General features: G+C 40.5%; 2 pseudogenes; both read left to right on the top strand.

Moving 5' to 3' along the window:
* Positions 1-15,373: 15,373 nt before the first annotated feature.
* Positions 15,374-15,994, top strand: LOC101611348 (annotated as a pseudogene).
* Positions 15,995-16,072: 78 nt separating this feature from the next.
* Positions 16,073-25,120, top strand: LOC105944803 (annotated as a pseudogene).
* Positions 25,121-26,547: the final 1,427 nt, after the last annotated feature.

Raw genomic sequence — 26,547 nt, 5'->3', positions numbered from 1 at the left:
TCTCTCTCTCTCTCTCTCTCTCTCTCTCTCTGTGTGTGTGTGTGTGTGTGTGTGTGTGTGTGTGTGTGTGTGTCTGTCTGTCTGTCTGTCTGTCTGTCTATCGCTCTCAAACAAATAAATAAAAATAAATAAAAATAAACAAAAAAATTTTTAAAAGAATAATGAGGGGATCAAAAATGTAGCAATTTGGAAAGATCATGAGATGTTAAAAGAACACTCTGTGAGAGTGTGTGTGTGTGTGTGTGTGTGTGTGTGTGTGTGTGCGCGTGCGCGCACGCACACACACACACACAGGCTTGAGCATACTTGTTTACATATACACTATCTCTAGCACAGATCTTGCAAACAGAATACCTGGAGCTGTCTTCAGACAAGTCAATAGATTATGAGGTCAAGAAAACAAAGAATCATTTTTCACCCCACTGACCCTAGACTAGATTCATTGCAATCTGCCTACCTCAGCATTCTTGACATGTTCTATATCTTAACCACCAAAAGGGCTAGCCTGGCCACCCATGGCCACCTACTCAGCTGCTCCTCTGTTCTTATGATAGGGTGTTGGAAGTTCAGGAAAGTCTTTGAACTCAAAAACCTGTTTATATCTGTATTTAACCAAAAAGGAGGGTGGGGACCAAACCAGACTGAGAAGGAGAATTATTAAATTACTACATTTATTAAAGGATCTATAAAACCAAGGGAAGAGAAATAGATACACCCACGTGGTTAAGAGACCATGTGATGGGCCTGGAAGATAAGTGAAAGGGGATTTAGATTTACAGAGGAAGGAGAAGAAAGTGCAGAGAGTTCCTGCCATGTGGGGGCAGGAAGGGATAGAGAGCTATGTGGTAGTGGGGGATCTCCCTCAGCTCAGCCTAGCAGGCTGAGAGGAGAGACTTACCCAGAACAGAGGACAGGAGCCTGGAAGTTCAGGAGAGATGAACAGCCAGCAAAAGCGGCCTTGTTGGGGCTTGCTGGTCAGCCAGTCTGACCAAAAATGGCAGCTCCAGGTTTAGTAAGAGACTCTGTCTTGAGGAGACAACACAGAAGAGTAATAAAGGAAGATACCTGACATGGGGCACACACATGCATAAACCACACACACCACACCAAAAACATACAATACTACACACACAAATAAATGAATACATTTGTATAAAGAGTAGGTATTTTATCCACTGAGGATATGTTCAGTGGATAAAGCACTTACTATACAAGCATTCGAACTGGAGTTAGCATCCCCAGAATGGCAGAGTCAGGTTCCATGAGTCTTTGTCTTCAGAAAACACATGGATAAATAAAAAGAGAACACTTAATGTTCTCTTCTGGCCTCTGCATGTAAGCATCTGTGGTGGTTTGATTCAGGTGTCCCCCATGAACTTAGGTGTTCTGAATGCTAGCTCCCCAGCTGATGGATATTTGGGAATTAATGCCTCCTGGAGGGAGTGTATTGTTGGGGGTGGGCTTATGGGCTTTATAGCCAGTTTCCCCATGCCAGTGTTTGGCACACCCTCCTGTTGCTGTGGTCCATCTTATGTTGGCCAGGGAGTGATGTCCACCCTCTGCTCATGCCATCGTTTTCCCCTGCCGTCGTGAAGCTTCCCCTCAAGGCTGTAAGCCAAAATAAATCTCTTTTTCCCAGAAGCTACTCTTAGTTGAGTGATTTCTAACAGCAATGTGAACCGGACTGCAACAGCATCAAATACACACATCTGCACATGCATGCATACACCACATCCCACACACATACCACACACCACACTTTTTAAAAGCCATGCATAGATTTGCTATACACATGGCTGCTGCTAAAACAGTATAGACTCTGTGGATTAAATGACACACATTTGGTTTCTGCAGTACTGCAGGTAGAAATCCAAACATCCTGGAAAGGCCAGGCATGGTGGCTCACATCTGTTATCCCAGCACTCAGGAGGCTGAGGTAGGATAACTACTCAAGTTTGAAGCCAGCCTAGACTAAATAGTGAGTTCCAGTCCGGCCTGGGTTAAAGTGTGAGACCCTGCCTTAAATGGGGTCTGGGAAATGGTTCACTGGGTAAAGTGCTTACTACACAAGCATGAGGAGCTCCAATCCTAGCATCCACAGAAACCCCAGGCATCATTGCCTACATGTATAAGCCCAGCACTGAGAAGACAGAGATAGAAAGATCATGGATTCAGTTAGAGACACTGTCTCAAAAAACAAAGTGGGGCCCAGTATGCCCAGCCCAGACCCTTGGGGAGACTGATGCATATGCCTTCCCTGAACAAGGTGGGGTAGGACACTTGGGTTCAAGGTAAGCATCCCCATGCAACCTAATCAGTCATGCATGTATACCACCAGCCCACATCCACCCAAAGTACCACTAGGAAGCTAAAGAGATGGCTTAGCAGTTAAGGCACTTGTCTGCAAAGACTTAAGGCCCAGGTTCAATTCCTCAGTATTCATGTAAGCCAGATGCACAAAGTGGTGCATGCATCTGGAGTTCATTTGCATGGCTACAGGCCCTGGTGTGCCCATTCTCTCTTTCTCTGTCTGCTTCTCTCTCTCTCCACTAAATAAATAAATCAAATATTCAAAGTACCATTAGGCCTACTTGGCACAGGTCCCACTTGCCCACCTGCAAGAGCCTGCCAAAAGCAAGGACGACTAGACTGGGTGCACACTGGTCCCACTCTCTAGTATGCCCAGACCAGACCTGGAGCTGGACCTCCATCCCAAACTCACTCAGAGCATGGCAGACCAGCCCACTCAACATAGACCCCATTGGAGTTACTGTTGTATTCTCGGCAAGACAAAGGCATTAATTTCAGATGTGCAAGCCCCAATGCACAAACAACACAAGAATCCAAAGCAAAGCCAGGCGTGGTGGCATATGCCTTTAATCCAGCACTCAGAAGGCAGAGGTAGGAGGATCATGGTGAGTTGGAGGCCAGCCTGAGACTACACAGTAAATTCCAGATGAGCCTGAGCTAGAGTGAGACCCTACCTTGAAAACCAAAAAAAGAATCCAAGGCAGGATATCCCCACCAAGAATGCCTAGTCCCATAGTTGAAGCCTCCAGTGAAAACTACTTAGTGAAAATTCCAGACAAAAAATTCAAAAATGCAATTATGGGCTGGAGCGATAGATGGCTTAGCAGTTAAGGTACTTGCCGGTAAAGTCTAGGGACCCAAGCTTGATTCCCCAGAACCCACCTAAGCCAGATGCACATGGTGGCACATGCATCTGGAGTTTGTTTACAATGACTAGAGTGCTGATTACTCTCTCTCTCAATAAAGTAAAATAAAAAGTATTTTTGAAATACAATTATGATAAGCATATATGACAAACTTAAAGAGGACATGAATAAACAGCTGAATGAAATGGAGAAGAATCAACAAAAAGAATGCAATAGACAGGTGAAAAGTTAAAAAAAAAATCGCAGAAATGATCAAAAACCTGAATGAGATCTGGAAAAATGGCTTGCTGGTTAAGGCACTTGGCAGCAAAGCCAAAGGACCCAGGTTCAATTACCCAATACCCACGTAAGGCCTGATGCAAAGGTGGACCATGCATCTGGAGTTCATCTGCAGTGGGTAGAGGGTCTGGTGCACCTATTCTCTCTCTTTCTCTCTCCCTCTTTCTCTCTCTCTCCTAAATAAACAAATATTTTTAAATTTTTCTTTAAAATCCTGAATGACTTCCAAGAGAACCCAGATAATCAACTAAATGTAATCAGAAAGGCAAATCAAGAAAAGAAAATGAAGCACAATAAAGAGATGCTGAAGAAAAAAATCAATGGAAATCAAAAATGGAATAACTAGCCAGGCGTGGTGGGGCACACCTTTAATCCCAGCACTCAGGAGGCAGAGGTAGGAGAATTGCCATGAATTCAAGGCCACCCTGAGACTCCACAGTGAATCCCAGGTCAGCCTGGGCTAGACTGAGACCCTACCTCAAAAAAATAAAATAAAATAACTTATTTAAAAGGCTCCCAAGAGGGCTAGAGATATGGCTTAGCTGTTAAGCACTTGCCTGTGAAGCTTAAGGACCTTGGTTCGAGGCTCAATTCCCCAGTACCCACATAAGCCAGATGCACAAGGTAGCACATGCATCTGGAGTTCATTTGCAGTGGCTGGAGGCCCTGGTGAGCCCATTCTCTCTCTCTCTCGCTCTCTCTCGCTCTCTCTCTCTCTCTCCCTCTCCCTCTCCCTCTTTTCCTGTCGTTCTGAAATAAATAAATAAAATAAAATAAATCTTTAAAATGCTCCCAAGAATACTTCACCAAAAAAACAGATGGAGCGGGCGTGGTGGCGCATGCCTTTAATCCCAGCACTCGGGAGGCAGAGATAGGAGGATCGCCGAGAGTTCGAGGCCACGCTGACACTACATAGTGAATTCCAGGTCAGCCTGAGCCAGAGTGAGACCCTACCTCGAAAAACAAAACAAAACAAAAAAAAAAAACAGATGGCCTCCTCCCCCTCCACTCTGCCACCCCTCTGTGGCCAGTGGTGTCACACCTCCATAAGTGATTTCAAAAACGTGGGCCTGGCATTTGTGAATAGCAAGTGAGTCAGGACCAAAGCAGTCCTGTGTATTGTGGTAGCTGGAACCATTCAGCTGTCTTCTACACACTGATAGCTTATAGTGATCTAGGTTACTGTAGGGAAAGTGTAAGAGAAAAGTGAAAGAGAACACCAGACTTTATCTCTACAGACAGTTTATTGTTCCTGATTTTAGTGGAAAAGCTTCCAGTTTTTCCCCATTTAGTAATATTTTAGCTGTAGGCTTGTCATAAATAGCTTTTATTATATTGAGATATGTTCCTTCTATTCCCAGTCTCTGTAAGACTTTTATCATGAAGGGATGTTGGATTTTGTCAAGTGTTTACTCTGCGTCCAATGAGATGATCATGTGATTTTTGTCGTTCAACCTGTTTATATAATGTATTACATTTATAGATTTGCATATTTTGAACCATCCTTGCATCTCTGGGATAAAGCCTACTTTGTCAGGGTGAATGATCTTTTTGATATACTTTTGTATTCTGTTTGCCAATATTTTGTTGAGAATTTTTGCATCTATGTTCATGAGGGAGATTGGTCTGTAATTTTCTTTTTTGTTCTATCTTTGCCTGGTTTCGATATCAAGGTGATGCTGGCCTCATAGAAGGAGTTTGGTAGAATTCCTTCTTTTTCTATTTCCTGGAAACGCTTAGGAAGCAATGGTGTAAGCTCTTCCTTAAAGGTCTGGTAAAATTCAGCAGTGAATCCTTCTGGGCCTGAGCTTTTTTTAGTTGGGAGATTATTGATAACTATTTGGATCTCCATGTTTGCTATAGGTCTATTTAAGTGATTAATCTCATTTTGATTTAATTTAGGTAGGTCATATAAATGAAGGAAATCATCCATTTCTTTCAGATTTTCATATTTTGTGGAGTATATGCTTTTATAGTATGTCCCTATGATTTTTTGAATTTCTCTGGAATCTGTTGTGATGTTACCTTGTTCATCTCTGCTTTTATTAATTTGTGTCTCTTCTCTCTTTCTTTTGGTCAGATTTGCTAAGGGTTTATCAATCTTGTTTAACCTTTCAAAGAACCAACTATTTGTTTCATTAATTCTTTGGATTTTTTTGTTGTTGTTGTTTCAATTTCATTAATTTCTGCCCTAATCTTTATTATTTCTTCCCGTCTACTGATTTTTGGTTTGCCTTGTTCTTCTTTTTCCAAGGCTTTAAGGTGAAGCATTAGGTCCTTTTCTTGCGACCTTTCTAATTTCTTAATATAGGCACTTATGGCTATAAATTTACCTGTTAGAACTGCCTTCATTGTGTCCCAGAGATTTTGATATGTTATGTTTTCATTATCGCTTGACTCTATAAATTTTTTGATTTCCTTCTTGATTTCTTCATTGACCCATTCATCATTTAGTAGTGTATTGTTTAGTTTCCATGATTTTGTGTATGCTCTATAGCCTTTCTTGCTACTGATTTGTAGTTTAATTCCATTGTGGTCAGATAGAATGCAAGGAATTATTTCAATTTTCCTGAATTTGTTAAGATTTACTTTGTGTCCTAATATATGGTCTATTTTAGAGAATGTTCCATGTGCTGCTGAAAAGAATGTATATTCTGCAGCATTTGGATGAAATGTCCTGCATATATCTGTTAGGTCCATTCCTTCTATGACCTCATTTAGTCCAGATGCCTCTCTGTTTATTTTTTCCTGGGATGACTTGTCAATTGATGAGAGTGGGGTGTTGAAGTCACCCACTACCACTGTGTTTGGCGTTATCTGAGATCTTAGTTCTAATAGTGTTTGTTGGATGAATTTGGGAGCCCCCATGTTAGGTGCATATATGCTTAGGATTGTAATGTCCTCCTGTTGGAGTGTGCCCTTAATCAATATAAAGTGACCTTCCTTATCTTTCTTGACTAACATTGGACTCATGTCTACCTTGTCAGATATTAGGATAGCAACCCCTGCTTGTTTTCTAGGCCCATTTGCTTGAAACACAGACTTCCAACCTTTCACCCTAAGATAATGTTTATCCTTTGTAGAAAGGTGAGTTTCTTGGAGACAACAAATTGTAGGATCCTGGATTTTAACACCGTCTGCAAACCTATGTCTTTTTGTTGGGGCATTGAGGCCATTCATATTAAGAGATATTATTGAAAGGTGTGTATTTATGTTTGCCTTTTTTTGTGTGTGGTTCCGTTTCTACCTGTGGTTTCTTGTGTTAACTAGTATTTGAGTATTGCTTGTTTTTCTAGGTTCCTTATATGTGTGCTTTTCCTTTCCTTCAGCATGGAGGATTCTATCAACTATTTTCTGTAGAGCTGGTTTTGTCCTCAAATACTCCTTTAACCTGCTTTTGTTGTGGAATGTCCTTATTTCTCCGTCTATTTGAATGGATAACTTTGCAGGATAAAGTAACCTTGGTTGACAATTGTTATCTTTCAGAATTTGGAATATATCACTCCAAACCCTTCTGGCTTTAAAAGTTTGTGTTGAATAATCTGTTGTAATCCTGATGGGCTTGCTTTTGTAGGTAACTTGATTTTTCTCTCTAACTGCTTTCAGTATTTTTTCCTTGGTTTGTGTGTTTGGTAGTTTGATTATAATATGACAAGGAGAGGTTCTTTCCAGGTCTTGTCTGGCTTGCATTCTAAAGGCTTCCTGTATCTGCATTGGCACTTCTTTCCCAATTTGGGGGAAATTTTCTTCTATGATTTTGTTGAAGTCGCCTACTATCCCTTTGGAGTGGAATTCTTCTCCTTCTACTATGCCCTGAATTCTTACATTTGATCTTTTCATAGTGTCCTGAATATCTTGAAATTCCCACTCATACTTTTCTATAAGTTTGTCTTTCTCTTTGTAGGACTGTATTAGATCTGCCACCTGGTCTTCTAGCTTAGATATTCTGTCCTCTCCTTCATCCATTCTACTGGTGAGATTTTCTACAGAGCTTTTTATTTCATTAATTGTGTTCTTCATTGCCAGTAATTCTGACTGGTTTTTCTTTATTATTTCTATTTCCTTATTTATGTCTTGTATTGCCTTCTTTATTTCATGAAATTGGTGTCCTGCATCTTCTTTGATTCCTTTGATTTCCTCTTTAAGTTCCTGTTTGACTCCTTTGATTTGTTCTCTGACTTCTTTGAACATATTTACAATCATTCTTTTGAAATCTTTCTCAGGCATTTCCTCTAACTAGTTCTCACTGGAGGTCATATCTGATGCATTAATACTTTTAGGTGTATTTATATCATCTTGCTTTTTAGTGTTTCTTGTGTTATAGTGCATATATTTTTGCATCTTGGATTAAGTTAAAGCTTGGATTTTCTAGCTAGCTGGGTATTCTTAGCTGTATCAGTTGATTTGATGTTATATATTTTCAGGGTAAGAGCTTAAGGTGTTAGGTGTGGCTCTTAAGACTCACAGAGTATCTCCAAAGGTGCTCCTAGGGGTTGAGTTTCCTTGCTATGGGAGGATTCAAGTAGGCTGAGTGGAATAAAATACAGGTAGATTCTAAAAGTTATCTAAACACTGTACCCTTTCAATCAAAAACAGCCCCAAGTATGTATGCCAGAGTAGTTATTATTACAACCAGATCCTCTATCAACATAGAGGTTAAGATTTCTGGTCTGTTGAGGGATCCAAGTCAGCTTGTGACCAAGTGAGACCCTTCCCTGGTGTAATCCCAGTTACCTTGGATGATTTTGGTCTCAGTCAAGTTGCTGCCTGGGTCATCGGGCTGCTATTCTGTTTTCTGGAGCTGGGCACTGGCTTTTCCTGTGGGGCAAACTGAGCCTGGAAACTGTGGCCCTGCAGATCAGCACCCCCACTGCTGGAACTGCTGCTTCTAAAGCTGCCTCTGATGGGTCTGTCAGCAGCTCAAGCTGCTGCTGCTGGGCCCACCGCTGCTGCTGCCTCTGCTGTTGCTGCTGCTGTAGCTGCCACTTCTGGAGCCACTGCTGCTGCTGAAGCTGCTGCTTCTGGGTCTGCTGCTGCTGCCACTCCTGAGTCTGCTGCTGCTGGGGCCTCTGTTACTGGTGCCGGAGCTGCTGGGTCCTGCTGTCGGCCCAAGTTGGCGTGGCCGGGTCCCAGGACTGCTGCTCTGTTCGCTGGAGCTGGGTTCAGGCAGTGGGGGAGTGGAAGGAGCTGCAGCTGCTCTGGATCTCTCGCTGTTCCACATATTCTTCTACCCCGTGGTCTGCTCCTTCATTGCTCACTGCCGCTCTCCCTTCACGTTTCCTGAGTTGCAGAGCGCGCCAGTGTGAGGGGAAGCTCCCGCACCTGGCTTTTCCTGCGGCTGGAGCCAAGTCTGGCAGCTTTCTGGTGCGCCGCTGCCACCACCACAGTTGCCGGAGCTGCCGGGGCCACTTTTGCCGGCCTGTGCGGGCTCTGATGCTCTGGATCTCTTCTACTTCTCCCCTGCTGCTTCAATTTCCTATACACCTCACTTTTTAGTACAAGTGTGTATTTTGCTGGGTTTTTTGGTCTTTTTCCCCCCAGGCTGCTTTGGCGTGGTACCTACACCGCCATCTTAACTGGAAGTCCCTAATCTTTTCTTGCTGAAGGCTAAGATCACTACCTCTGATTAAGCTGAGGGGAATAAATGGTGCTTAGCAGTGGCCTGGCAGGCAGACCTCCCTTTGGACTGGGGTCTCTCTGCCACAGCCTCCATTCACCAGGCATCAGCATCTCCAGCCACCGGGCCCTGCTGCACCCTACCAGGATTGTGAGCCTTGTTGATGCACACTATCGCCTAGAGTCAAGCTGGGACAGCTCAAGAGGGAGATGTACTTGGTTGAGCTTCTCCAACCCCCACCCACGCTTAACATGGCAGCTTATTCTGCTGAGCTGGGGGCAAAGAGCCTTGTGGCCACATGGAGGCTGGGGGACCAAAGACGGTTGGCCAAAACGTATTCTAAGTTCTTCTTGCTCCTTTATTTCTTTTTCCATTACAAAACACTGCGCCACAAGACACATGGGGAGTGGGAGGATGGAGCTCCAATTCCTGCTCTGGAAATTCCTCCTGTGGCAGGCCTCTGCCCAGTTCAATTGGCAACTTGAGGACACACCTCCGGAGTGCAAGAAGCCTCCATCCACAGACCTAAATTGGGGCAGTGGGGCGGGGTAGAAACTGACCCAGCTAAACCCCAGGCCTAGATGCTTAGCTGGAAAGGTTTCTTCAACAGGCCTGGGTTGCAGCCACATGCTTACTCTCCTCCATGAAGGTGAGGCCTATGGCTGTGTCAACTTGGTAGGGGAGGTAACCATGCTATCCCTCAGAAAATACAGACACACAAGAGGAAAAAACATGCCTGATGGTGCTTGCTAATTCCAGTAATTTTCTGCCAAAGAGCTCTATGACAAATATATCTTTTCATAACCATAAATCAATTATCCCTACAGGTATTATAAAAACTAAAATGAGCTAGGCCTGATGGCACAGGCCTATTATCTAGAAGCTTAGACAGAAAGATCACCAATTCATCCTGGAACTAACTTACTCTCCACTGGAGAATCTGCTTCTCTTTTTCAGATAGATACAGATCCTAAGTAGAGAGCCACACCATCATACCTCAAAAGAGCCCAAGCTGAAACTAAGGAAAATTAGCAAAACAAGGAACGGTGCTCTTTTCCTGATGGACCAGATACCAACACAAGGGGGAAGGAGACCAACACAGAGAAAAATCAACTCCTACCTAATCAGAGAGCCAGAGCCTCAGAAGCCCCCAACACTTCAGCACTGAAGCAGACCATGAATGAACCCAACATGGCTCAGGGATATTTTGCAGAAGAGGGGGCGGAAAGAATGTCAGAGCCACATGTTGGGTCAGGATATGCAGAGACATTTATCACACCAATAACTGTGGGCTAACTCCACAAGGCATGACCCATATACCTCAACAAGGAGGGGCGAATGGGGATGGGGTAGGTCACAGATGAGCCTAATAATGGTACCAAACTGCCTGTATTTTCTGAATAGAAAACTAATAATAAATAAATAAACAAATAAAAGATCACCAATTCAAGGCTCAAATGTGATAGCCTTACCCCACATTTAAAAACCATGTGACTTTTAAGTTGCTTGACAAAAATGAATTCATAATTTTAATTGATATTTTCTAAATTACTTAATGATTAAAAACAACTCACTAGTAATTATGCCTGATATTATCTCTTTTGTTTAGGCTTTAAACAAATTAGATGTTATTTATAGACACCTTTTGGTTTCCTTATTATGTGAGATAAGTTATAGTATGGCTTTTGAAATCCAAACAGTCCAACAGATCTCTCCTGAAATGTTTGTTGGAATTTGATTTATTTCAAGGTTTTTTTGGTTACTGTGTATATATATATATATATATATATATATATATATATATATATATGCATATACATATATATATAGCTATGCATTTTTATGAGAGAAAGAGAGAAAATTGGTGCACCAGGGCCTCAGCCACTGCAATCAAACTCCAAATGCTTGTGCCACCTACTGCATATGTGCAACCTTGTACTTGTGTCACCTTTGTGCATCTGACTTACATGGGATCTGGAGAGAGATTGAACATGGGCCCTTAGGCTTTTCAGACAAGCACCTTAGCTACTAAGCCATCTCTCTAGCCCTTTGCCAGGTATTTTAAGAAATCATAATGGTCCTGTCACTTAAAAGGAGTAAACAGGCTAACTTGCTTCAAGACAATAAAAATCTGCTTTAGCTACTCTTAATAAAATCTTTCACAGTTCTGTTAGGAATATTAATAAAGGTTATCCCCAAAACAGTTGTCATTTTTTGTCTATATTCATAGACTTACAACTTTTAAAAATGTGTATTTCATGGAGTTCATTAACAGGAGGTATTTCAAATAATGGGTTATATAAAAATTTATTTGAATGTCTTTTTTATTTTTATTTTTTATATTTATTTATTTTGGTTTTTCAAGATAGGATCTCACTCTAGTTCAGGCTGACCTGGAATTCACTATGTAGTCTCAGGGTGGTCTCAAACTCACCATGATCCTCCTACCTCAGCCTCCTGAGTGCTGAGATTAAAGGCATGCACCACCATGACTGGGAATTTATTGGAATATATACTGGTATTATAAGACAAGTCTGGCTGTAATTTTTCTTAAATTTTATTTAAAATGTAGATATTTTGGTGATATAATAATAAGGAAATTCTAAGTTTTTCTGCTAAAGCTGTTTCTCTACAAATTTCCAATAAAAAGATGGGGCTAATTAAACCTTTGAGGCTACTTGCTTCTTTGTTAGTAGACAATAAGATTAGTGTAGTCTCTCATAATAGTCTTATAAAGTAATGGTTAAGTATGGGTTAAGATGAGATGATTGAAGGAACTGGGAAGGAATTTTTCAATATTGGGCACATAATGCTTACTAAGAATACTTTTTTTCCTGGAGTGGAACTTAAATCAGAATGTTAAAATATGTGGATAAAGTTACATGTATGTAGAAAAGATATAGGAGATCTAAAGAGACCAAATTTTACCTAAAATGAATTTCCTTTTATAAGGAACAAAAAGCTAATTTTTAGGCTAAACATATACACCGTTTACAGACTCTTAAGGATGTTCTAAAAGTCTTACATAGGAATACAGACTTAATCTAAATTCAGCTTACATTAGATGCAGGTGATTTCCTGTCTTAAGTGAGTCACAAAATCATAAGCACAGAAGCAAGTCACATTGTTTGGAACTCTAACCAGGTTAGACACAGAGAAGACCCTATCACCCTGTGTATTACAAATAGGTAAAATTAATTTCCTAGGTAAAAACAAATAAACAATTTCAAACTAAGACAATAAATGTCAGGATTCTTAACTCTCTGCTCTATCATTTCCTTTTGCTCCTGTTTATTGTTACATGCTATTTAAGGGAGCGCACACGTCTGGAGTTCATTTGCAGAGGCTGGAAGCCCTGGTGCGCCCATTCCCTCTCTCTCCCTCTATCTGTCTTTCTCTCTGTGTCTGTCGCTCTCAAATAAATAAATTAATTAATTAAAAATAAAATAAAATTTAAAGTCATGGCAAGCTGGGCTCTGGTAAAGGGAAGGTGCCCCCTTTATCTCAGATCCCAAGCAGATTTAAGCTATGTGTCCCCACAACCTATGCAGACACAAAATGGCCAATTGTCTCTGGTAAGAAAAAGGGAAAGACAAATAGCATGTAACTTTAGTTCTCTTTATAGTTCCTCTCTTACACACCTAAAGCCACCTCTGTCAGATAAAATTTCTCAATAGACAAAAAAGGTCAAATGGATAAACTGAATCAAGGTATGTGATCAAGTTACAAACTCCTTACATAAGACAAGCATCAGGCTCACCTAAAGTGTATATCAGGGTAAAAATAGATATGATAAAAAGACATCAAGTAAGTGATCTCTCCCATCTCTCTCAAATATCAACAAAGGGTAGGATCACTATATTTAAAGTAATGAAAACAGAGATTCCCTTCAAAATAATACCCTTTAGTCCCTAGACCATTCTGAAACATTCACAGACCAGGGGGGACCCATATACCAGGCTTCCACAGAAAAGAGAAAGAAAGGAGGTCCCAAAAAAACTAGCCTCCCAAGCAGGGTATTTAAGCTGTCAAGACAGGAGTAATGGTAAAAATCTGCACACTTAGGCTTAAAAATGGCAGTGGCAGTCCTTATATCGTGTGATGTAAGGCACTTTCAAGGGGCTGGGGGAGAAGTCTGGAGGAACTCAAGCTTGGGAACTGGTCTTGTAGGATGAGCAAGGATATCCTTTTTTGGACCTCCCTTGCTCCAGGAAGCACACAAACACACTATGTGTCCCCTTGTGATTGGAGAGACAACAGGAAAATTTGAGTTAGTACTCTGGTAGAAAGATCTAAAAAACCTAATTTCAACTGGGCATGGTGGGGCATGCCTTTGAGCCTAACACTTGAGAGGCTGAGGTAGGAATATTGCCATGAGTTCGAGGTCACCCTGAGACTACATAGTGAATTCCAGGTCAACCTATGCTAGAATGAGACCCCACCTTGGAAAAAAAATCCTAATTTCTTCTCCCAATTCTGGCTGGAGGGATGCTCCCTCTACAACAAGAAGATGCAAGACAGGGGCTGGAGAGATGGCTTAGCGGTTAAACGCTTGCCTGTGAAGCCTAAGGACCCCAGTTCGAGGCTCAGTTCCCCAGGTCCCACGTTAGCCAGATGCACAAGGGGGCTCACGCATCTGGAGTTCGTTTGCAGAGGCTGGAAGCCCTGGCGCACCCATTCCCTCTCTCTCCCTCTATCTTTCTCTCTGTGTCTGTCGCTCTCAAATAAATAAATTTAAAAAAAAAAAAAAAGGAGGTGCAAGACAGGATGGGGCATAACCTGACTGTAGATTCTGCTTTCACTTCGTCCACTTTGTTTCAGATGGGACAATTGGTTTTCTAGACAGCCCAAAAGTCTCTGCTTGCCTGTCTCCTTAAAAACTTGGCTCATTTAGACAATGCAGGGAGTGCAGGAATTGCCCATTACTTTTCTCCAGATACTTAAGGGAACAATTAAAACATATTAATGTAACTCAAGATAACTTGGAGGAGGAAATTCTTCTTAAAGATACATTTTTAACTCAGTCATCACCTGATATTCATAAGAAATTACAAAAATTGGTAGCTGAGCCAGATAAGAGCAACTTCCAGGTGGCAACTTCTGTTTATTTTATTTTTTTTAAATAAGAGATTTTTTAAATGAATAAATAAACTAAATAAGAGACTTTTTTTACAATTTTTTAAATTTTTCTTTTGTTCATTTTTATTTATTTATTTGAGAGTGACAGAGTGAGAGAGAGAACGGGAGCACCAGGGCCTCTAGCCACTGCAAACGAACTCCAGACACCTGCGCACCCTTGTGCATCTGGCTAATGTGGGCCGGTCTTTGTTTTTTTCTTGACTTCCTGATTATAATAAACAGAAATTGGGCTGGAGAGATGGCTTAGTAGTTAAGTATTTGCCTGTGAAGCCTAAGGACCCCGGTTTGAGGCTGTATTCCCCAGGACCCACGTTAGCCAGACTTCACTCATTAGCAGCTCATTGATGCTAATTTGGTATGGCTTAAGTGTTATAAAAACTGGCCTTAAGGTTCTCAGTAAAATAAGTTAGGTTCCTCTGTCAGGATTAAACTATTAGAGAAACTGAGTCTTAAGATACAGGTTCATGTATAAATGTTTAATTTCCAAAGGTAAGGTACTTATACCTAAAGACATTGGGACTTTACAGATAGCTTTGTTTTATTTATGCTAACTCTAGCAAATGGTCATCACTAGGTTGAATCACTTAGGTTTAAGTGATTTAATTTCAGTCACTGTAACTTTTATCCTACTGGTAGGTAAAATATGTTGGGATATCTTTCCTAAGCTTTATCAATTTTAAGTCATGGGTAAGACATAAAATTGTTTTATATAAATAAAAATTTCTATTATGCATAAGAAATTTCTATCCAAGATTAAACTAAAAACATTGGTTGACAAATAGTGTTTTGTCTTTCAAAACAGAGTTGTATGGCTCAACAATGACCAGATTCTGATCTATTATATGTAAAATAACTGTCTCACTTCTGACATCTCAAGTCCAGTACTTATAACAAAATTAACTCTTAATACCTATTCCCTCCTTTAGGGTACAGCTTTATGGGATTGAGAGATATAAGATTTAAAATTGGAGAAATTAAAGCAAGCTTAAAATTTACTGGCACACAGAGCATTTGTCAGTCACTGTGTGGGACTGAGGCTGCAAGGTTGCTTCTCATTCTGTTGCTGGTTCGCTGTCACAGTCCATCCCTTCCTGGAGCCTGGTACAAATGAGGCAAGTGACTGTGTGTGAAGCATGACCAAAAGCAAAACAAAGTGTGATCATGCAAAATAGCAGATAAAATGGGCAGCATCACTATTTCCATATGGGATGTGATCAGAAATCTTATACAAACAGTGATGTTATTTGGTTGACATGAGGGTATGCCTCTATGTGGAAAGTATGTCTGACACTTTACACTGGAAGGAGTTGGGAACTTCAAAAAATTGGAGAATTTTGTATGGTTTATTCAGAAGTGTCAAACCTCAGTGAGCGCAATCCAGATTATCGAAAAGCAGAACAAAGGGGCACAAAATGTACAGGAAAATAATATGAATATAGGTCCATTTGGACCAGTGGGAAATGGTGTTCAAATCAGTCCAGAATCAAGCAATTACCATGTTTGTTTGTTTTTCTGAGAGAGGATCTTATTCTAGCCCAGGATGACCTGGAATTCACTGTGTAGTTTCAGGGTGGCCTCAAACTCACAGCAATTCTCCTACTTCTGCCTCCCCAGTGCTGGGATTAAAGGTATGTACCACCATGCCCAACTAAATGCCATGTTTTATATGCTGGTAGAAGCAAGGGCTGGTTCCCTATCAATCCACAGCTACCTGAAGCAGCTAGTAATCAAAACAGTCATGTCCACAATGAGTAATGGCAGGGATCCTCAGCAAGCCTTTTAAAGATGACTTAAGGATTCTGGGTCAGTTTCCCATTCATTGCCGTGGCCTGCTTGGCTGGGATCCTGTGTCTTCGGAGTCATGGAGGTGCTGATTCCTGTCATCAACAAGCTCCAGGACGTCTTCAACAAGGTGGGTGCCAATATCATCCAGCTGCCGCAGATCATGTTCTTTGGAATGCAGCAACCTGCATAGCACCTTCCAGTACTGTGACAGCTAGCCAACAGGGAAGAAGCTTCCAGATCAGTGTCAACTTGATTTCTCAATATTTTGCAACAAATGCATGTGGTGTCTTCAACAGTTGGGTCTACCTATCATCTAGTTCTGGTGGGCAACCAAGAACAGTGACAAAAGCCTCTACTGTTTGGGGACCATCAAGGGACTCCTTGACCAACAACACACACTGAGAGGTATCCCACTCCTGGCACTGCGATATTCCTGTAACAACTTGTGAATTACGGACACAATGTTTCCTATCCACAGGGTGCTACTGCACAAACACACTCTTTCATCCTTTAAAAAAAAAATTAATTTTTTGTTTTGTTTTTTGTTTTTTTGTTTTGTTTTTGCAGGGTCTCGCTCTAACCCGGACTGACCTGGAACTCACTATGGAGTTTCAGGGTAGCCTTAAACTCTCTGTGATCTTCCTACCTCTGCCTCCCAAGTGCTGGGATTAAAGGCATGAGCCACCATTCCCAGATTATTTTATTTTTTTGCCATTTTTTTGTTAATTAGTTTTGTACTCAGCGAATACAGTCAATTTGTTTCCATTGTTAGGCTCATCCATGTCCTACCCCCTCCCCTTGGTCCCTCCTTGTTGAGGTATATGGGTCATGAATTCTGGAGTTAGCCCACAGTTATGGGTGGAATAAATGTTTCTGCATATCATGACCCAACATGTGGCTCTGACATTCTTTCTGTCCCCTCTTCCGCAAAATTTCCCTGAGCCATGTTGGGTTCATTTTTGGTCTGCTTCAGTGATGAGGTGTTGGGGGCCTCTGGGGCTCTGGATATCTGATTTGGTAGGAATTGATTTTTCTCTGTGTTGATCTCCTTCACCCTTGTGCTGGTACCCAGTTCACCAAGAAAACAGCACCCTTGCTTGTTTCACCAATTTTTCTTAGTTTCAGCTAGGGCCCTTTTGAGGTATGATGGGGTGGCTCTCTCCTTAGGATCTACATCTATCTGAAAAAGAGAAGCAGATTCTCCAACGGAGAATAAGTTAGCACCAGACAAATGAGATAACCCTTATTTTTCTATAAAGAATTTAATAGGTGTAGGCCCTTCTGCAGCCCACGATTTGTGGTAGCTTGTTAAAGGAGAGCAGGCTTATGTTTGGATATGTTTCTGACTTGTTTCCCAGATCTAGCTATGGGTCCTGTACCACTGAGGGGATCAGTTAACCAAATCAAGAGCAGTTGGTTTCCCACCATGGCTGTGTGCCACTATTGCACTTGTGTGAGCATCATGACAGGTTATTTGCTGGTAAGTAGGTGAGACCATGAGTTGCTTGGACAGATATTGGTCATTTTCCCCCAGTCGCCGATGTAGCAACTTCTGGCACTAGACGTGCTGACTGTCTGGGGACTGACTCTTCCAGCTTCCAGCCATGCCATCCCATTTTATGTGTCAACCACATAATGTGTCTTCAGCAGTATGGTCTTACCACTAACAGCATCTCTCTTTCTCTCTCTGTCTCTCTCTCTCTCTTTCTCTCTAACTCTTTTATATTAGTTATATTTTTCTTCCTTTTCTTAGTGGGCACTGACCTGTAACTCCCAGTACCAGCATGTGGCTATCATCCACAGTGAGCTTTTGATCAAAGAGACATATAAGATTTCCTAAAAGAAAGACAGATTTCTGTCAGAGTACTTGATGACCTATTTTATTATTTTTGACAAATATTTTCATACAATTTTGAGAGAGATGGAGGAAGGGAATGAATGAATTAATGAATGAATGAATGAATTGGGCACACCAGACCCTTTGTTGCACATGAACTTCAGATGCATGTGCCACTTTGTGCATCTGGCTTTACATAGGTACTGGGCAGTAGAACCTAGACTGGCAGGCTTTGCAAGCAAGTGCCTTTAACTGCTGAGCAGGCTTCCCAGCCCTAAAAATTACATTTTTAAATTGTCTAATAAAGAGGTAGATTTCCATATAGATTTGTCATAAGGCATTTCATTTTGGTTAATTACACCCCATAAAACTTTCCCTATACTATTCCTCCTCATAAGCCCCTGTCCCCATGGCTTCTGATGAGAAATCCATTTTATCCACTGTTGATCTAAGAATATTTTGTATGTGTTAGATGAGTAACTTCTCTGCTTTCACTGATTTCAATTTTTTTTTGTATTTCAGTGAATAAATTGTAATTCCACAAAAGAGATGACCTAAGCCAAGTAAATAGACACATATGGTTTTTAAACTGTGTGCCCTACCTTAACAATTAGTACACATTTTTTAGCAGTTTGTTTTTATTAACAACTTCCATGATTGTAAACAATATCCCATGGTAATGCCCTCCCTCCCCCCAATTTCCCCTTTGAAACTCCATTCTCCATCATATCCCTTCCCCATCTCAATCAGTCTCTCATTTATCTTGATGTCATGATCTTTTCCTCCTATTAGGATGGACTTGTGTAGGTCAGGCACTGTGAGGTCATGTATATCCAGGCCATTTTGTGTCAGGGGGGAGCATGACATAAGGAGTCCTACCCTTCCTTTGGCTCTTACATTCTTTCTGCCACCTCTTCCACCCTGAGCCTTGGAAGGTGTGATTTTGCAACATAAAATACATTGCAGTGCTGAGCACTCCTGTCACTTCTTTCCAGCACCATGATGCCTTCTGAGTCATCTCAAGGTCACTACCATCTGAAAAGAGAAGGTTCTCTACCAAAAGTGAAAGTAGCACTAATATATGGGTATGAACATTAAGAGAAGTGCTTACTGGGTAGTTTGATGAGGATAGTATATACGTTTAGCCAGACAGCAGCAGACATTACACCCCTAGGGCTCAAGACTACCCCTTTTTTAAGTTTTCAGTACCTGGGATATATTCCCTCCCATGGAGCAGACCTCCAGTCCAATTAGAGGGGAGTTGGTTTCCACCATGACATACGTTCCACTATTGCACCTGTTGGCCTGGCTGGCAACATATAAGACCTGCAGTGTCCACTGTGGAGTATCTTCGCTGGTGACTTCTCTCTCTCCCATTGAACTGCATGCAGTGTGGCTTTTTCCAGCTTTCTGTCAGCTGGTCTACATTGAGGAGATTATCAGCTCAGTTCAAGCAGGATTTCTCAGTGGCCTTGCAGCCCAAGTTTGTGGAGTCTACAGCAATAGAGTCTTACCATCTCTTCCTGGTGGGAACCCAAGGACCTCAGCAATAGCCTGTAATGTTTTGGGGGCATCAAGGACCTCCCTTGCCAACAACTCACTGGAAGCTATCCCATCCTTGGCACTGAAAATTTTCTAGCAACAATCTACAACTCCTGAGTGTTCCATTGTCCAAAAAAGTAGGTTTCCATATGACCTATTTATATCCTCTTAGATTTTCATTAGCCCTCTCTCCAGCTTTCCTTTACTCATTCTCTTCCCTTGACCTCACTTGGGCCTTTTCACCCCCATTCATCTGTTCTTCTACTTACATATATGCAATACCATCCTATTAAGTATCCCACTCCCTTCCTTTCTCTTTCCATTATATCACTTTTCCAGCATACTGGCCTTTGCTACTAACTTTTCTTCCTACTCACACAGAAGTACAATCATCTATAGCTAGGATCCACATATGAGAGAGAACATGTGACATTTGGCTTTCTGAGCCAGGGTAACCTCACTTAATATAATCCTTTCCAGATCCATCCATTTGCCTGCAAATTTCATAATTTCATTTTTCTTTACTACTTAGTAGAATTCCATTGTATAAATGTGCCATATCTTTAATATCCACTCATCAGTTCAGGGACATCAACACTGGTTCCATTTCCCAGCTATTGTGAATTGAGCAGCAAGAAACATGGTTAAGCAAGTAGCTCTAAGATAATGAGATGAATGCTTAGGACATATGCCTAGGAGTGCTATAGCTGGGTCATATGGTAGATCAATTTTTAGCTATCTTAGGAACCTCCACACTGACTTCCACAATGGCTGGACCAGATTGCATTCCCACCAACAGTGTAGAAGGGCTCCTCTTATTGCACATCCTCAACAGCATTTATGGTCATTTGTTTTCATGATGGTAGCCAATCTGACAGGAGTGAGATGGAATCCTAACATAGATTTAATCTGCATTTCCCTGATGACTAGGGATGTCAAACATTTTTTTAGATGCTTATATGACATCTGTATTTCTCCTTTTAAGAACTCTCTATTTAGTTCCATAGCCCATTTTTTCATTGCCTTGTTTCATTTCTTATTATTTAATTTTTTGAGTTCTTTGTATACCCCAGATATTACTCCTCTATTGGTTGTGTAGCTGGCAAAGATTATTTTCCCATTCTGTAAGTTGTCTCTTTGCTTTATTCAGTGTCCTTTGCCATACAAAACCTTTGTAATTTCATGAGGGCCCAGCGGTTAATCTGGGGTTTTATTGCCTGAGCAACAGGGGTTATATTCAGAAAGTCTTTGCCAAGACCAGTATGTTGAAGGGTTTCCCCTACATTTTCCTCTAGCAGTTTCAGTTTCAAGTCTGATAGTAAGGTCTTTAATCCATTTGGACTTAAATGCTTGTGCATGGAGAGAGAGAAGAATCTATTTTCATCCTTCTCTAGATACATATCCAGTTTTCCCAGCACCATTTGCTGAAGAGGCTGTCTTTTCTGAGTGTATTTTTTTTTTTTTTGGCATTTTTATTGAATATCAGGTGGCTATAGCTACCTGGACTTACATCTGGGTCCTCTATTCTGTTCCATTGATCTACATGTCTGCTTTTTTGCCAGTACCATGCTGTTTTTGTTACTATGGCTCTGTAGTATAGGTTAAAATCAGGTATGGTGATACTACCAGGCTTAGTTTTGTTGCTCAGTATTGTTTTAGATATTCGAGATTTTTTTGTGATTCCAAATGAATTTTTGGATTTTTTTTTCAATTTCCATGAAGAATGGAGTTGGAATTTTGATGGGGATTGTATTAAATGTATAGATTGCCTTTGTTAAAATTGCCATTTTCACAATATTGATTCTTCCAATCCAGGAACAAGGGATGTTTTTCCATTTCCTAGTGTCTTCTTCAATTTCTCACTTGAGTGTTTTAAAGTTTTCAATGTAGAGATCCTTCACTTCCTTGGTTAGGTTTATTCCAAGGTACTTTATTTTTTTTCATTATGAATTATGAATGGGAGTGATTCTCTGATTTCATCCTCTGTGTGTTTGTCATTAGCATATAGGAAGGCTACTGATTTCTGTGCATTTATTTTGTATCCTGCTACATGGCTATAGGTGTTTATCAGCTCTAACAGTTTGCTGGTAGAATCTTTAGGGTCCTTTATGTTTACAATCATGTCATCTGCAAATGATAACTTGATCTCTTCCTTTCCAATTTGTATCCATTTTATTTGTGTCTCTTGCCTTATTACTATGGCTAAAACTTCCAGTACTATATTAAATAATAGTGGGAACAGTGGACACCTTGCCTTGTTCCTGATTTTAGTAGAAAGGCTTCCAGTTTTTCCCCATTTAGTATTATGTTGGCTGTAGGCTTGTCATAAATAGCCTTCATTATATTGAGATATGTTCCTTCTTTTCCCAGCCTCTGTAAGACTTTTATCATGAAAGGATATTGGATTTTGTCAAATGCTTTCTCTGCATCTAATGAGATGATCATGTGATTTTTGTCCTTCAGTCCACTTATATAATGTATTACATTTATTGACTTGTGTATGTTGAACCATCCCACATCTCTGGGATAAAGCCTATTTCATCAGGGTGAATGATCTTTTGGACATATTCTTTTTTTAAAAAAAGATTTTATTTTTGTTTATTTATTAGAGACACACAGAAAGAGAAAGAGTGTGTGTGAGAGAGAGAGAAAGAGAGAGAGAGAGAGAGAGAGAGAGAGAGAGAGAGAATGGGCACTCCAGGGCCTCTAGTCACTGCAAACTCCAGATGCATGTGCCACCATGAGCATCTGGCTTACATGGGACCTGAAGAATTGAACCTGGGTCCATAGGCTTCACAGGAAAGTGCCTTAAATGTTAAGCCATCTCTCCAGCCCCTCTGATATATTCTTGTATTCTGTTCACCAATCTTTTGTCGAGAATTTTTGCATCTATATTCATGAGGGAGATTGGTTTCTAATTTTCTTTTCTTGTTCTATCTTTGTCTGGTTTGGGTATCAAGGTGATGCTGGCTTCATAGAAGGAGTTTGGTAGAATTCCTTCTTTTTGTATTTTATGGAAAAGCTCTAGAAGCAATGGTGTTAGTTTATCCCTGAAGGTCTGGTAAAATTCACCAGTGAATCCATCTGGGCCTGGGCTTTTTTTAGTTGGGAGATTTTTGATAACTGCTGGATCTCCATACTTGTTATAGGTCTATTTAAGTGATTAATCTCATCTTGATTTAATTTAGGTAGGTCATATAAGTCAAGGAAATCATCCAGTTTTTTCAGATTTTCATACTTATTAGGGTATATGTTTTTATACTATGTCCCTATGATTTTTGAATTTCTCTGATATCTGTTGTGATGCTGCCTTTTTCATCTCTAATTTTATTAATTTGTGTCTCTTCTCTCTTTCTTTTGGTCAGATTTGCTAAGGGTTTATCAATCTTTTTTATCCTTTCAAAGAACCAAGTCTTTGTTTCAATGAGTCTTTAGATTTTTTCTTTTAGTTTCTATTTTATTAATTTATGCCCTAAACTTTATTATTTCTTCCCATCTACTGATTTTTGATTTGCCTTGTTCTTCTTTTTCCAAGGCTTTAAGGTGAAGCATTAGGTCATTTACTTGAGACCTTTCTAATTTCTTAATATAGACACTTAAAGCTATAAATGTCTGGAATCACAAAAAACCTCAAACATCTAAAATAATACTGAGCAACAAAAATAAGGCTGGTGGTATCACCATACCTGATTTTAACCTATACTACAGAGCTATAGTAACAAAAACAGCATGGTACTGGCACAAAAACAGACATGTAGATCAGTGGAACAGAATAGAGGACCCAGATGTAAGCCCAAGTAGCTATAGCCACCTAATATTTGATAAAAATGCCAAAAATACTCATTGGAGAAGAGACAGCCTCTTCAGCAAATGGTGTTTTGAAAATTGGATATATATCTGCAGAAGGATGAATATAGAGTCTTCTCTCTCTCCATGCACAAGCATTAAGTCCAAATGGATTAAAGACCTTAACATCAGACCTGAAACTCAGAAAATGCTAGAGGAAAAAGTAGGGGAAACCCTTCAACATATTGGTCTTGGCAAAGACTTTCTGAATACAACCCCAATTGCTCAGGCAATAAAACCACAGATTAATCATTGGGAACTCATGAAATTACAAAGATTTTGCACTGCAAAGGACATAGTGAAAAAAGCAAAGAGACAACTTACAGAATGGGTAAAAATCTTCGCCAGCTATATATATGATAAAGGATTAATATCTAGGATATACAAAGAACTCAAAAAGTTAAATAATAAGGAATCAAACAAGCCAATCAAAAAATGGGCTATGGAGCTAAATAGAGCATTCTCAAAGGAAGAAATACGAATGGCATATAAGCATCTAAAAAAATGTTCTACGTCACTAGTCATCAGGAAAATGCAGATTAAAACTACATTGAGATTCCATCTCACTCCTGTCAGATTGGCCACCATCATGAAAACAAATGATCATAAATGTTGGCGGGGATGTGGAAAAACAGGAACCCTTCTACACTGCTGGTGGGAATGCAATCTGGTCTAGCCATTGTGGAAAACAGTGTGGAGGTTCCTAAAACAGCTAAAGATTGATCTATCATATGACCCAGCTATAGCACTCCTAGGCATATATCCAAAGGACTCATCTCATTTCCTTAGAAGAACATGCTCTATCATGTTTATTGCTGCTCAATTTATAATAGCTGGAAAATGGAACTGGCCTAGATGTCCCTCAACTGATGAGTGGATAATGAAGATGTGGCACATTTATACAATGCAGTTCTACTCAGCGGTAAAGAAAAATGAAGTTATGAAATTTGCAGAAAAATGGATGGACCTGGAAAGGATTATACTAAGTGAGGTAACCCAGGCCCAGAAAGCCAAGCACCACATGTTCTCTCTCATATGTGGATCCTAGCTACAGATGATTGGGCTTCTGCGTGAGAAGGAAAATACTTGGTAGCAGAGGCCAGTATGTTAAAAAGGAGACATAAAGGGAAGAGAAAGGAAGGGAGGAGAATACTTAATAGGTTGATATTGTATATATGTAAATACAATGATTGCAATGGGGAGGTAATATGATGGAGAATGGAATTTCAAAGGGGGAAGTGTGGGGGTAGGGAGAGAGGGAATTACCATGGGATATTTTTTTATAATCATGGAAAATGTTAATAAAAATTTAAAAATAAAAAAAAAAAACCAAAAAGAAAAAAAAAAATACTCAAGCCCGCCACATGTAGCCTGGGTCACAGCCTGGGCTACAGCAAGAGCCTACCAAAAAAAAACAAAACAGCAACAACAACAACAACAAAAAGTTGCTTTTTTTTTTTTTTCTGAGACACCCACCCCTGCTCCTGGCTCACCTCTTCGCTTTTGCCAAGAAACAAGTTGGTCAGGAAGCAGCTACCCACGGCCTTTAAGGATACTGGAAAAATACCCGTGGAACCAGAGGTGGCCATTCATAGAATCCGGATCACCCTCACCAGGCGCATGGTGAAGTCCCTGGAGAGGGTGTGTACTGACTTGATCAGAGGAGTCAAGGACAAGAGCCTCAGCGTGAGAAGATCAGTTCACCTGCCCACCAGGACGCTGAGAGTAACTGCAAGGAAAACACCTTGTGCTCAAGGCTCCAAGACATGGGATCACTTCCCGATGAGAGGCCACAAGTGACTCACTGATTTACACAGTCCTTCTGAGATTGTTCAGGAGATTACTTCCATCAGCGTTGAGCCAGAAGTGGAGGTTGAAGTCACCATTGCAAATGCCTAAATCAATTATTTTAATAAACTGACTTATCCAGTGGGAAAAAAAAATGTTATGTAAACAGGTGTTTGTTAACCATCTCCCAATTCACTGGGGATTGTGTGGGAATAGGCCCTTTTGTTGTGACTGGCGTAAATAATAATTTAAATAATTATAAGAGGGCTGGAGAGATGGCTTAGCCATTAAAACACTTGCTGGTTGGCTGGGCGTGGTGGCGCACGCCTTTAATCCCAGCACTAAGGAGGCAGAGGTAGGAGGATCACCGTGAGTTCGAGGCCACCCTGAGACTACATAGTGAATTCCAGTTCAGCCTGGGGCTAGAACGAGACCCTACTTCGAAAAAAAAAAAAAATTTGCTGGCAAAGCCAAAGGACCCAGGTTCAATTCCCCAGTACCCACGTGAAGCCAGATGCACAAGATGACACATGTGTCTAGAGTTCATTTATAGTGGCTGGAGGCTCTGGTGTGCCCATTCTCTCTCTCTCTCTGTGTCTCTTTCTCTCTCAAATAAATAAATAAATAAAAATTTTTAATCACAAAAAAAAGCTATAAATGTCCCTCTTAGGACTACCTTTATTGTGTCCCAAAGGTTTTGGTATGTTCTGTTCTCATTATCATTGACTTTGAATTTTTTTTATTTCCTTCTTGATTTCTTAATTGACCCATTCATCATTTAGTACTGTATTGTTTAGTTCCCATGATTTTGTGTATGTTCCATAGCTTTGTAGTTTGATTCCATTGTGATCAGATAGAATGCAAGGAATTATTTCAGTTTTCCTATATTGGTTAAGATTTGCTTAGTGCACTAATATATGGTGTATTTTAGACAGTGTTCTATGTGCTTCTGAAAACAATGTGTATTTTGCAGCATTTGGATGAAGTGTCCTGTATATACCTGTTAGGTCAATTAGTTCTATGACCTCATTTAATCCAGATGCCTCTCTGTTTATTTTTTTTTTGCCAGGATGACCTGTCTATTGATGAGAGTGAGGTGTTGAAGCCACCCAATACAACTGTGTTTGGTGTTACATGTGACCTTAGTTCTAATAGCATTTGTTTGATAAAGTTAGGAGACCCCATGTTAGGTGCATATATATTTAGGATTGTAATGTCCTCCTGTTGGAGTATGCCTTTAATCAATATAAAGTGACCTTCCTTATCTTTCTTGACTAACGTTGGACTAAAGTCTACCTTGTCAGATACTAGGATAGCAACCCCTGCTTGTTTTCTAGGCCCATTTGATTGAAACACCATTTTCCAACCTTTTACCCTAAGATAGTGTCCATCTTTTGTAGAAGGGTGAGTTTCTTGGAGGCAACAAATTGCAGGATCCTGCTGTTTAACCCAGTCTGCAAACCTGTGTCTTTTTTGGTGGGTTGGGAGGGGTGGAATTGAGGCTGTTGATATTAAGAGATATTATTGAAAGATGTGTA

The sequence above is a fragment of the Jaculus jaculus genome, chromosome 8 (assembly GCF_020740685.1).
Source record: "Jaculus jaculus isolate mJacJac1 chromosome 8, mJacJac1.mat.Y.cur, whole genome shotgun sequence".
Classification (NCBI taxonomy): Eukaryota; Metazoa; Chordata; class Mammalia; order Rodentia; family Dipodidae; genus Jaculus; species Jaculus jaculus.
The sequence above is the reverse complement of the archived record's forward strand: the minus strand, read 5'-3'. Positions and strand labels throughout refer to the sequence as shown.